Here is a 14,152-nt window from a genome sequence, read left to right as displayed (position 1 = left end):
CCCCTGTGCTCCCACAGCCATGACAAAACTGTATCGTATGGCCAAGGCCATTAGGGTGTCTGCCTCCTCAGAGAGACCAAAGGCACCAAGGGGCAGGCTCCAACCTGTTTTGTCCCGCCTGGGTCCCTAGCGCTGGCCCAGCTTCCCGGCACAGAGAAGATGCTCAGTGAGTGACAGCTGAATAGATGGATAAACAGGAGTGTGACCAAGGCTGGGAGGACGTCCCACACAGGCAGCTTGTCAGGATCAGCTGGGTATAGAAGCTGAGGCAAGAACTGGGTTTGGGGAGCCTGACCAGGCGGTGGCGCAGTGGATAGAGCATCAGACTGGGATGCAGAGGACCCAGATTCAAGACCCCCGAGGTCGCCAGCTTGAGCGCGGGCTCATCTGGTTTGAACAAAAAACCCACCAGCTTGAACCCAAGGTCGCAGGGGGTTACTCGGTCTGCTGTAGGCCCGTGGTCAAGGCACATATGAGAAAGCAATCAATGAACAACTAAGGTGTTGCAATATGCAATGAAAAACTAGTGATTGATGCTTCTCATCTCTCTCTGTCCCTGTCTGTCTGTCCCTGTCTATCCCTCTCTCTGACTCACTCTCTGTCTCTGTAAAAAAAAAAAAAAAAAAAAAAAAAAAAGAACTGGGTTTGGGGAGATGTCTGGAGCAAGAAACTGATTGGACCAGTAGGTCCTCTGCAGAGACCCCGGACTTGTGAGGTCGCACCACTGCCTCTAAGTCACATATTCCCTTTCAGCAAAGTCCTTTTACAGTCTCCCTGGGGACCAAGATGGGATGTGAGAGAATCCAAAGTTCCAGCCTCCCTGCTCAGCCAGAGGGAAAGATGCCTTTTGGTGGCTTTGTACAACCCTCACCCCCACCTCTGACACCTGTGCAGAGAGGGAGGGGACACATTTGAGTGCAGTAGGTTTCCCTGGGCCTGGCTGACCTTGAAGCTCCACACTGCTCCCCATGGGTGGTCCCTGGCCTGCTCAGCTGCTACATTCCCCTCCCAGCTGAGTGGCAGCCTTCTGAACTCCCTGGCTGGCTTCCAGGCCTTTGCCACCAGCATCACTGTCACGGCCACCACTGCTTCTGTGAAAATGCAATCACAGCAAACAGCCACTGCTTCACTTGAGCCTTGCCATTCACACCTGGAACTAATTAACTTAATTAGGCCTTAATGAGCTACACTGATTGGAAGGCCTATTTTTACTTAATTATCTCCTAATGTGCTTGTATGGAAGCGCGTGGGTCCTGGAGGATGGCTGGCAGTGGCAGTGGCAGCCATCTCTAGTCCCTGGCAGAAAGGACACCCAGGAGTGATGCCTGTCTGCCAGAAGTAGGCCCCAAAAGAGCTGACAGTCTGCGAGTGCGGAGTGAACAGGGGCCAAGGTCCATACCCATGGGAATAGCACTCCCCCCCCCCCCAAGCACCATAATTCTGGCTGCTCTGCCTCAGCTGGAGCTGAGGCCACACTGGGCTGTGCTGAGGACGTGGCAGGCACGACCTGGCTGGCTTTTGCATCCACAGACCTCTGATAGGGGAGGAGGGACTCAGAGAGTTATTCCCCAACTGTCTCTGATGGATAGCCAGGCTCAGAAAAGTAAGGGGCTTTCCTGAGGACACACAGCTGACCTGTGGTGATGGAAGTCCCCAGACACTCTGAAGAAGACTTTTAAGCCCTGACAGGGTTCTGTCAGGGTGAGGTCTAGCCCTTCCCACAGTGGGTCAGGTCAAAGTGGGCAGAGGAGCACCTGGATAGTTGGCCTCCAGGATTTCCATGGCAACACCTTCCACCCATAATTGGGCCTTCACTCAGATAAGCCAAATTTGTCTGATCAGCTTTGGAGCAGGGTGAGGTGGTCTCCGCTCACTGGGGGCTATGAAGGAGGCATGAGAGTGGGGTCCTTTCCACTTGGCTCTGGCCTTGGCCCTCCTGCAGGCTTCTAGATGCTTTGGCTCATTTGGATCTCTGGGTTCCTGGGACTGGCGGGGGACTTTGGCTCTTGCATGTATGCTAAAGATGGATCACCCTCTCTCCCTGGAGAGCAGTGCTCTCTCTGGAACTCCAGACATAAACCTGACAACTGTTTGCTTAGTTCCTCCAACCCTACCTGGCCCTCAATTTCCCTTTTACTGGCCACCCCTTTCCAGCGTTCCCTCTTCTGAGAATGGCCACACCATTGGCTGATGTGCTCAAGTCTGGAACTGAAGAGCCATCTGACAACCCTCTTTTACACCCCACAGCCAACTGGCAGGAGTCCTGCTTCCAAACAGCACCCTGGATGCCAACTTCCTCCTGCATGCCAGAGGGCACTCCAGCCCTGCCGCCATCATTTTCTATCCGACAGCCCTGCCCTGGTCTTGCAGCCTCTACCAGCCAGTCTCCACACAGCTGCCACAGTGATTTTTAAAAATCACTCTCAGACCTTGCCTGGATAGCTCAGTTGGTTGGAGCACCGTCCCGAAGCACAGAGGTTTCTAGTTTGATCCCCGGTCAGGGCACATACAGGAACAGCTCAATGTTCCTGTCTCTCTCTCTCTCCCTTCCTCTCTCACTGATAAATAAAAATAAAAAATAAATAAATAAAAATCACTCTCAGTTCAAAACCCTCCAATGACTTCCTGTTCCACACAGAATAAGGTCCATGGGCCTCAGCCTGACCTACAGTGCTTGCCTACCTCTTTGGTCTCATCACATCCTTTCTTTGCAGATAGTCAGCTCTCTGGCTTAGTCACTACTACGGAGACCTCTCACACCTAGGGGCCCCCTCCAGGCTGCAATTCATCATCAGCCAACCAGGAATCACACAGGGAGCTGATGCAGTGTCTCTGGGGTAAGGGTGAATTTAGGTGCTGTTTCTCTTAACAACTTCCCACCCTACCCACAGGTTATTAGAGGTTTTAAACCACCATGCAGCAGCTGCAAATGTCAGTGTGCTTGTGGTAGGAGGGCTGGGCGAAGAGGACCAGAACATCTCACCCATCCCCCTTGGAACCGGCAGTCCCCGTTTTGGGATGGGAGGAGGGCAGTTGGGGTTAGAAGGCCTATCTTGTATCTTGAGAAAGGCAATCCTCCCTGTCTGAGGATTTGACCTGTGATGAAAGTGTCGTTAGCAACTCCCATACTAATCTCTAAACCCAACAGGAGTACACCTTATGAATAAGCTCAAACAGATGTGTTTAGAACAACTGAACAGCAGTAAATATCGTGCATCTCAAAATAGAAGGAGGCTTTTCACTAGCCATTCTCAAGCTTCCACTTCTAAGGGGTTATAATCTTCCTTCTCAACCTGCTAACCAGTGCCCTCTGGTGTTTGAGAGCAAAACAAGAGGCATATGAATAGACAGGGTAGGAGCATATCCATCAATTTCAGCAGCCTCTGATTATGGGGTCTTGAGCCAGACACCATGAAGGGAAGAAAGGTTAATAAGACAGACAGGCCCTGGCCGGTTGGTTCAGTGGTAGAGCGTTGGCCCAGAGGTGGAGCATCAGGTTCAATCCCCAGTCAGGGCACACAGGAGAAGGAACCATCTGCTTCTCTTCCCCTCCCTCTCCTCCTTCTCTCTCTCTTTCCCTCTCACAGGCAGATTGCACATCCTCAGACACTGAAGACTGCTTGGTTATTTGAGTATTGGCCCCAGACAGGATTGCCAGGTGGATCCCAGTTGGGGCACATGCAGGAGTTTGTCTCTCTATTTCCCCTCCTCTCACTTAGAATAATAATAATTGGTCTGGCCTGTGGTGGGGTCGTGGATAAAGCGCCAACCTGGAGGTTGCTGGTTCAAACCCCGGGGTTGCCTGGTCAAGGCACATATGGGAGTTGATGCTTCCTGCCCCCCCTTCTCTCTCTCTCTCTCTCTTGCTCTCTCACTTTCCCTCTCTCTCTAAAATGAATAAATAAAATGTTTAAAAACAAACAACAAATAAGACAAGTCCCTCCCATAAGGGGCTTCCAATCTAGTGGGAGACACAGAACCACAACTGTAGGTGGAGAATGACATGGGCTATAACAGGGATATCAGTAGGGCCCAGGGATGAAAAAGTGGACCTTATGCTGGATTCAACGGGCTGAGGCTGGAGGTTAGGGCTCTTCAGATTGTGAAGCCCACACTAGGGTCCCAGGAGTCCAGGGTAGCCAGGGCAGAGGTCCGGGGGTGGGGTGTCCTAAGAGATGTAGCTGGGTGGGACCATATTTGTGGAAAGCTCTGGATGCCAATCTCAGAGGGGGCCATCCTAAGAACTAACAGATGTTTTATGACAATTAGCAGAAAGGAAAAAGGGGTGGATGCATCAGCAAAGCAAGTGGACATGGAAACCATGCAGAGAGAAGGCTTTTGCTGCAGTCCTGCGCAGCACAGGGGTCTGAGCTGAGCACTGGCGATGGAATGGAGGGAAGGAAAACATTTGAAAAACAGTCAAATTGGCAAGAAAGAAAGTGGTTGAGCATAAAAGGAAGCAGAAGGAGATTCTGAGGTTTTGGCCTTAGTTTATGGTTCCTACAAAAGTATGAATTAGAGGAAGGAGAGCAGTACTTTGGAAAATCTTTATTAACATCTATTTCCACCCTCCACAGTGGACTATTTGCTCTAGGTCCTAGCTACAAAATAGTAATTAATTCTAATAGACATATCATTTGTGAAAACAGTTATTTAAAATATACCAGATGAGCCTGGGGCATCTTGAAGTGCCAAAAAAGTAAAGAAGTATTACTAAAAAAACCCCACAACATAACAACACAATAATGAGGATATGTGATTCGCCCCCAATGGCCAAAGATAGAACAATTTGAGCAACAAAATATATTCTGCTCACAAATATTAGGGCAGTGGTCCCCAACCTTTTTTGGGCCATGGACCGGTTTAATGTCAGAAAATATTTTCACGGACCAGCCTTTAGGGTGGGACGGATAAATGTATCAAGAATAAACGTCAAGAATGAGTCTTAGACAGGTGTAACAGAGGGAATCTGGTCATTTTTTAAAAAAATGAAACGTCGTTCAGACTTAAATATAAATAAAATGGAAATAATGTAAGTTATTTATTCTTTCTCTGCGGACTGGTACCAAATGGCCCACGGACCGGTACCGGTCCGCGGCTTGGGAGTTGGGATCACTGTATTAGGGGATATTTTATTGCTTCATATTCATTTTAAAATATCCCCTAATTTTTGTGAGTAGAATAGAATTCAATTATAACCCAAAGTATACTATACATATCTAAGAGTCCATTCTGATATAAACAAATGATTGAAAAAATAAACAACTGGGAGAGAATAGGTAAATCTCCTATGCAGAAGAATTCCAAATAATTTATGTAGATACTCTGTCGTTAAGAAAGGAGGGGGGGCCTGACCTGTGGTGGCGCAGTGGATAAAGCGTCGACCTGGAAATGTTGAGGTCGCTGGTTCAAAACCCTGGGCTTGCCTGGTCAAGGCACATATGGGAGTTGATGCTTCCAGCTCCTCCCCCTTTCTCTCTGTCTCTCTCTCCTCTTTATCCCTCTCTGTCTCTCTCTCCTCTCTAAAAATGAATAAATAAAATAAAATAATAATAAAAAAGAAAGGAAGGGGAATGGGAATAAGACCCATTCATTCATTGTGGGCTACACAGAATAACTTCCTTCCAAAAGCTACAGCATGGGGCGGGGAGTGACTTTACAGTGCAGAAAACTGATAAACACTGCAACATCAATGATGGTAAGACATGCTGATGGTATGTAACTTCAGAAAAAGGCACGTTACCTGTGTGGTCTTTCTTCCCAAGCCCATAACCTGATTATAATTAATCCATAATTAAAACATCAAACATCAGACAAATCCAAATTGAGAGGCACTCTACAAAATACCTGACCAGTTCTTTTCAAAACTGTCAAGGTCATCAAAACCAAGGGAAGTCTAATAAACTGTTACAGCCAAGAACCACCTAAGGAGACATGATGACAACTCAGTGTGGTATCCTGGATGGGGTCCTAGAACAGAAAAAAAGACATTAGGTAAAAACTAAGGAAATCTGAATAAAGTATGGGTATTAGTTAATAACAACATATCGATATTGGTTCATTAACTGTGACAAATGTACCACACTTATGTAAGATGTTACTAATAGGGGAAACTGGGTTTGGGGTATATGGGAATCCCTTGTACTATTTTCACAATTTTTCTTTAAATCTAAAACTATCCAAAATTCAAAGTTTATTTAAGAAAAAATGCCAATTATTTAGTAGAGAATGATTGATTATTAATTAGGTCTAGATAAAGAATAGAAGATATCAAAGCTGGACTTTCCAGTCTATAAAAATGAGTTTGGCCCTGACTCGATAGCTCGGTTAGTTGGAGCATCTTGAAGCGAAAAGGTTGCTGGTTCAATCCCTGGTCAGGGCACATACAGGAACAGATTGATGTTCCTGTCTCTCTCTCACTCTCCCTTCCTCTCTCCCTTTAAAGCCAATAAATAAACAATACATTAAAAAATATTAAAAACATGAGGTTGGCTATTAACATAACATCCATGAAGAGTAAAGGTGTAAGATTAAGAAATATTTAATAGAGGTGTGTGTGTGTGTGAACGCACATGCACCAACTGCACATAGAGGTGGGGCGACCAAATGTGACAAAAAAGCATCCCTTATCTCCACTAGCCCTGCTAGAAGCTCCACATACAAATGAACTCTCTTTAAAGGAAAAGATAATACCCCAGATGTCTGAGAATATGCCTGGAGATCCAAGTTATAGAAACTCTAGATTAAGAAACTAAAGTCTTAATCTTGAAAAAGTGTCTTTCAGTCATGAATGATCACTGTAAGAGTTGATTCTTTAGGATAAGCAAAATAATGTTTTTGCGATGAAAATCCACAATGACAAACTCTCATCGCTTGCAAAGCTCTGACAAAGTGTCCTTGAATGCCCAGGTTAGGAAGCACAGTACTGAGTCAGCAAACTCATGGGAGACCAAATGAAGAAAAACAACCTAGTCATGGGGAAGCCTAGGATGATAACTGTGTTGTAGGCCCAGGAAGCAGCCAGCTCAGGAGTAGGCTCTCAGAGGCAGATCTTCCAAGAAAAAAGTGCATCCTGAGTTAGCTGACACTGAGTGGTTCCTGAAGTTCTACTATCTCGTGGACATGACTGAACATCTGAACCAGCTCAATGTGAAAATGCAAGGCGTTGGAAATACAGTCTTATCCCTTCAAAAAGCAGTGTTTGCATTTGAGAACAATCTGGAACTCTTCATCTCGGAGATTGAAACAGGTCGTTTACTGCACTTTGAAAAACTGGGAGAGTTTAAAGATGCACACACAGCAAGTGACCCTGCTCAACATCTTGATCTCCAGCAGCTAGCGGGCTTCACATCTAATCTGCAGTCATTCAAAGCACGCTTTGGAGAATTTCGTGAGCACACTCGTCTTTTTTTTTTTTTTTTTTTTTTTTTTTCATTTTAGAGAGGAGAGAGAGAGAGAGACAGAGAGAGGAGAGAGAGATAGGGGGGAGGAGCTGGAAGCCTCAACTCCCATACGTGCCTTGGCCAGGCAAGCCCAGGGTCTCGAACCGGCGACCTTAGCATTTCCAGGTCAACGCTACATCCACTGCGCCACCACAGGTCAGGCCCACACTCGTCTTTTTAAGTTCATCACCCATCCACACGAGTGTGCAGTGGACAGTACCGACCTGGGTTACATCCTCGGTGTCTCCGTCAGAGATGTTGAGCTACAAGCTGCTGACCTGAAGGCCTCAGACATGTGGGTGAATAAGTTCAAGTCACTGAATGAAGATTTGGAAAGACTTGCACGACATCAAGCAGAGTTGGTGAGCAAACACAAGTGGGGAGAAAGGAAAAAACTTCAACCCGTGGACCAGCTGATTGTCAAAACTTGGAACGGGCTTCCCGTCACATACCACACACTGCAGCATGTGAGTATTGCTGTATTGACAATGTTTGGCTCTACGTATGCATATGAGCAGTCTTTCTCACATCTAAAGAATGTTAAGACCAACCTATGATCACATTTAATGGATGGAAGTCTCAACGCCTGCATGAAGCTTAACCTCACCACGTATCAACCCGACTACAAAGCCATCAGCAAAACCATGCAGCACCAGAAGTCGCATTAATGGTAAGAAGTACTGCCCTGGCCGGTTGGCTCAGCGGTAGAGCGTCGGCCTAGCGTGCGGAGGACCCGGGTTCGATTCCCGGCCAGGGCACATAGGAGAAGTGCCCATTTGCTTCTCCACCCCTTCGCCGCGCTTTCCTCTCTGTCTCTCTCTTCCCCTCCCGCAGCCGAGGCTCCATTGGAGCAAAGATGGCCCGGGCCCTGGGGATGGCTCTGTGGCCTCGCCTCAGGCGCTAGAGTGGCTCTGGTCGCAACATGGCGACACCCAGCATGGGCAGAGCATCGCCCCCTGATGGGCAGAGCGTAGCCCCTGGTGGGCGTGCCGGGTGGATCCCGGTTGGGCGCATGTGGGAGTCTGTCTGACTGTCTCTCCCTGTTTCCAGCTTCAGAAAAATACGGAAAAAAAAAAAAAGAAGTACTTTATTCATCACTGGTTAGCAACAGCATAACAACATTATTAAAAAGAATTCAGAGACTTATTGTACTTTAATAGTGTTGGTCTTACATAAAATGCACACATTTACTTGTATTTAGTGTTAAACATATTGTATGGCTCTCATGGAATTACATTTTAAAATATGTGGCGTTCATGGCTCTCTCAGCCAAAAAGGTTCCCGAGCCCTGCTGCAGAGGTATGCTGAAGACCACACTGCCTGGAGTCAGTGGAGTCCCTTCTGCCAGGCCTCAGTGAGACTGCTGTGTATTGAGTCTAGGGTCCCAACCTTGCAACAGTGGCCTATTTTCAGTGCCATGTGGACTCCTTTGCTGGCTCACCTCCCTAATGAGAACCTGTGTGTTTATTTGCACAATGATGGAATTTCTGTCCCTGTAAAGTTGATTTCCCTGCAAACTGCTTCCCTCCAAAGCAACATGTTTATGGTTTAAATGGAAAATTCTACATTTGAGTCACTAAATTTTATAGTATTCCTTTTCCCTCACTCGACCCTCCAGATTCCTTACTGTGCTAGAGAAAATCCAGAGTGAATTTATAAGGAGACACAAATGGAGAGAAAGCTTTTATTTGCATAACAAATATGGGGAAGTAAGAAGAGGCATATGAGAACCAGATTAGGGTGGAAGGATCTGGTGGAAGAAGAGAAGACAGGGCTCTCTGGGAATCAGGCAGAAAGAGCAGAGGCACATCTGGACTGCTCTGTCCTCACGCTCTCTGGGACTTCTCTTCCTTGGCTCATAGTTTCTTTTTCAGTGCTGGCCCCTTTCCTGGTCTCTCAGTCCCAAAGTGCTCCCTCCCCAAACTCAGTGGAGGACACAGCTTTGTACCCAAATGTGCTTGGCATTTGTATTTTTTTTATAGCTCTTATTGATCTTGACACCCTTGGACCGCCAGGAGTGGCCCCTCCTACCACCAGAGGACTCTGGTTTCTCTAACGAGGAACGTCCTGGCCAATCAATCCAAGATGGGCGCAGATTCTTCTCCAGGCTGCTGTCTCTAAAGTAATGTCCTCCCAGAGCAGAAGGTGCTGCTGCAGCAGGGGATGTCACCTGAGTTTTCAGGTACGTAGTCTGTGGTGAAAGAAAGGTGGGAGAGGAAAACTCAGCCCTCTGTTTCTCTCAGGTGCAGGTCTTTAAACCCCTCCATAGCCACTTTCCTTCCCAAACTAAAGGTACCACAGAATCCCATCTGGTGGCCTGCCCTCCTCTTTTCCCAGGCCCCACAAGTGCCCCTCACCCCCAGACTCCAGGTTCTTAGTCCAGACCATCCCTCAGTCCCACCTGTGACTTCACGCGAAGGTGCACACTCCTCACACTCCCATTTCTTACTGCTGGATCTAAGAGAGGAGCAGTCCCTGTGGGTTCCATGGGATCCACATGTAGCACACAGAATAAGGCTCCACCTCCTACAGCAAGACAAGGAAGGGTTGTGGGCACAAATATAACACTAACTCCATCTCAGGTTGTTCACTACAAGCTGGGCATTTGCTGAGGGCTTCTCAGGCATTTTTTTCTGTACATTTTACCCATGACAAATGTGTGGCTGTGTGCTGATCCCAGGACCTCAATATCAGGCAGACATTGGAAAGGTGGATTTGGAAAGGAATTGGCCCTGCGTGTCTCTCCACTGCGCACCAGGAGAAGCAGAGTCTGCAGAGACCTGTTCACGTGGGTGTGAGTCCGTCCTGGGCTATTCAAAAATGGGACTTAACAATTATGTTTACCCTGAAGTCTGCAGGCAAAAGTGAATTACTTGCTCTTAAAAACTGTGCCAAAGTCTAACTCTAAGATAGCACTGATGAAGATCTTTCTAACCAGAAGTCTTTCCCTGCCCTTCGTCCTCAAAGCTGTCTCTGCCTTGTTCATATAGACAGATGGGGGCATCACAATGCTGATAGCGCTGATACAATTCTGAGAAAGCCCCTGGCTCCAGTTCCCAGGCAGCATCTCTGCAGTGGGAGAAGAAACAGTGAGTAAGGGACATGTAATTGGTTGGTGAAACCTTTGTCCACCTGGGAAGAACTAGGAAGACCTCAAACTAGCTCAGCAAAAGAGTTCAACAGGCTGCCTGAATTTCAGCAAGGCTGGGTGGGTGGCCTGGCAGTGGGAAAGGGAAGCAGGATGACTAGAACATGGGGATTCCTTGTTCCACACTGGAATTCATGACCCTACCCTAACCCAGGGAATCCTGATCTCCAAAGCTCACTTTCCAAAAATGCCCCAACCCCCTCACCTTTTTTTTAGTGTGAGAGAGAGACAGACACACAGACAGAGACAGACAGGCAGGAAGGGAGATGAGAAGCATGAACTTGTAGTTGTCACTTTAGTTGTTCATTGATTGCTTCTCATACGTGCCTTGACGGGGTGTGTGTGTGTGTGTGTGTGTGTGGCTCCAGCCAAGCCAGTGACCCCTTGCTCAAGCCAGCGACCTTTGGGTTCAAGCCAGCAACCATGGGGTCATGCCTATGATCCCATGCTCAAGCCAGGATCTTGGAGTTTCAAACCTGGGTCCTCGGCATCCCAGGCCGACACTCAATCCACTGCACCACCACCAGTCAGGCCCTCCCCTTTTATTTAATAATTGAAAAGCTCTCCCTCCAGATTCCCTCTTTACCAGATAACAATGCCTTGGCTGATTCTTAATTTTCTAAACTGTCCTCACACTCTCCTCCTTTCTAGAAATCTAGGCAACCCACTCCCTGGCTCAATTCCTGCTTTAGAGTTTCCACTACCTGTCTGGAATATGAATTCCCATTCTTAGCATTTCTTGAGGAAATTCTTCTCAACTGTTACAATGTGGACATTTGAAGAAATGCTTTGCTGATGTGTGGGCATATTTCTGTAAGAAAAACAATGAAAAACTTTCTGTTTGTAAAAACACTATGGCTGACTACCTTATTTCCACCCTCACCCTCACCTCACAAAGATGTTGCTTAAAAAAAATAACTTGACTGGGGCTTACAGGAAAAGGAGTTTGGATGGGTTGGGTGAGGGCTGCTCATTCTGGTGTCAGATCAGGGGCCACAAGTGTGAGAGAGTTCCCAGGAGCACCTTAGCTGTCATGGCGCTCAGGAGTGCTGACCTGGCATATCCATGTTTCCCTTTCCTTCCACCCAAGGAAGCAAGGCTGATTTAGAAGCTACCTGACTCATTCTAGGATGAGTTCATTTGTTCTAGCCTTCCCGAGGATTTTGCTCAGTCTAAATTTCATCATGAATGAGGTCCAGAGACTGGGCTGACTTTCCTCTGACTGCCTGGAACCAGCTCTGCATACAGGCCTCCAGTCCAGATTGTCTGAGCATTCCCAAGCTGTCTGAGCTGGAGCAATAGAGGAAGGTCCCAGGGCGGAGGAAGCCTCACCTGTATGCACTGGCGGTGGTAGATAGTTTGACTACAGCATGGGCTCTGGATGTTTTCAACACTTGCTTGGGATATGTCTTTACAACATAAGACACAGCTTTCCTCCCCCACACTCCCCCACTGGATGTCCTGTGTTGGGCGATGTTTTTCACAAAATGGTCTGTGGCAGAGTAAATAGCTTGGTTTTGATTTGATGAAGTTTTCCAGCTGCTTGGCCTAGGGAGGGCAATCACCTGCTCAAGCTAGTGCCCAGCAAACCTCTGTGCTCCAGCGTGGAGAGGGGGATGGGGGGGAGAAGGGGAAGGAGGGGGAAATTGAAGGATAACCTTCTCACAGCTGCTCTTCCGACCAAAGCTCCCAAGACTATCTCCACAACCTCTCTCTTTCCTGAAAGTCCCACCTCGTTCTGAGCCGCTAGGAACCTCAGCTGTTTGTAATTTAAGAAGGGGACGGGATGCAAGAAGTAAACCCCGTGAAACTGCCAAGTTAAGACACTATTTCTCATTATGGAACGGAGGGGACAGAGTCAATGGTGAATCAAAACAGGCTCGTGAGAACTGGACTCTGATTTGATTAGTGGCTAATTAATAGCAAGTTGCAAAAGGGCAGCCGGACTTTTCCCCTTCATCGCTCACTTGTACTCTCCAAAAAATTGTGAAAGGCAACCCCTTTCTTGGCCACAAGGAAGATGGAAGTTTCTGACACAATGATCCTCCTGGCAGTTGATGGCGGCTCCCTTTTTCTTGCACACAAAGCAGATCTGCAAATGAGATCCCAGGCAGTGCTCAGGGCCTCGGGGAAGACAGACACATCATTCTCTGAAATGGAAATTCTGTGAAGCAACAGCCATTCCCTTTCCTTGGTGGACCAGAAAGCTCAGGGGCTTCAAAGAGCACTGAATTCTTTTTTGTTTTCCCAGGATGTTGCTCCCTCTCCACAAGGAGCTCCCTCTCCACAAGGATGTGCTCCCCCTCTCCACGCTGGAGCACAGAGGTTTGCTGGATACTACCTCTTAGGATACTACACCCCAGAGAAGCGTGGAACTTCAGGACCAGTGGGGAGGGGGGTGTGGTAAGGAGGTGGGAGGAAGGGTGTGAAGAGAGACAAATATAAGGTAACGGAAAATGATTTAACTTTGGGTGATGGTTATACAACACTAGAAAGCCCGGCGGTCATACGAAATGACCGCTGTTCTAGATATTATAAATTGTAATTAAAATGATTTGTGCAAAGGTGTCTGCTAATTCAAACTGAATTACCCAGGGCAGGCGGCAAGGACGCCCCTTTGCTTAGTGCCCCACGGGGTTTCCCCCTTCTACTTGCTTAATTGCTTAAAGTAGAGTGCAATGAAGGAAACCACTGGCGGTACATTTCTTAAGAGCCACCGCTAGCTCAATAAATAAAGGTGATTTAAATAATAAAATGTTAATTCACATGTCAAAGATCTCTTTGTACACAACATTTCTTGTGTAGATCTTTCCATCATTTTTAAGCTCGCCTTGCAGAGGACCATCAATTATTTTTAATTTTACGTCCGTTCTTTCACGAACTCTTGAACAGGCAACATAAAGTTGACCGTGTCCAAATGCAGGCTCAGGTAAAAAAATGCCAACACGCTTAAGCGTTTGGCCCTGAGACTTATTGATGGTCATAGCAAAGGCAAATTTTACAGGAAATTGTCTACGTCTCAATTGAAACGGCAACCCTGTTTGAGATGGAGCCAAATCAATTCTTGGAATGACATGTATTTCACCTTTAGAGGAGCCAGTCAGAGATTTAGCTATTATGACATTATTTTTCAATTGGAGAACCTCTAGTCTTGTACCATTGCAAAGACCCCTTCTGGTGTTAAGATTTCTTAACAGCATAATAATTGCTCCAATCTTTAACCTCAGTTTGTGAGGTGGCATGCCAGAAAGTGGGACTATTTGAATGCCGTGGCAACTTCACCCCATTGGCTAGTACAGTTACGCAAGCAACCAATAAGCTATCGGTGACAAACAGACACTTAAACCGCATATAATAAAGATGCTCAGTAAAGGTCAGCTATCGTTGCTGATATTTTTAGTTCCCAAAAAAACCTGAGATTTTTCGTGGAGTTGCATTAAATTTATGAATTAATTTAAACAGATCAAATATACTATAATATTTCATTTTCCCAACCAAAACATGTACTATCTTTCAATTTATTCAAATACTTTAAAATTCAGACAGAAGCCAGTTCTCTTGT

The 14,152-nt window shown here is 46.8% G+C and overlaps 1 pseudogene; it reads right to left on the bottom strand.

The window, feature by feature from the left end:
- Positions 1-9,366: 9,366 nt before the first annotated feature.
- LOC136308352 (PHD finger protein 7-like) lies at positions 9,367-12,724 on the bottom strand (annotated as a pseudogene).
- Positions 12,725-14,152: the final 1,428 nt, after the last annotated feature.

The sequence above is a fragment of the Saccopteryx bilineata genome, chromosome 6 (genome assembly GCF_036850765.1).
Source record: "Saccopteryx bilineata isolate mSacBil1 chromosome 6, mSacBil1_pri_phased_curated, whole genome shotgun sequence".
Classification (NCBI taxonomy): domain Eukaryota; kingdom Metazoa; phylum Chordata; class Mammalia; order Chiroptera; family Emballonuridae; genus Saccopteryx; species Saccopteryx bilineata.
Note: the sequence above shows the minus strand (reverse complement) of the source record. Positions and strands in the feature narration are given on the sequence as shown.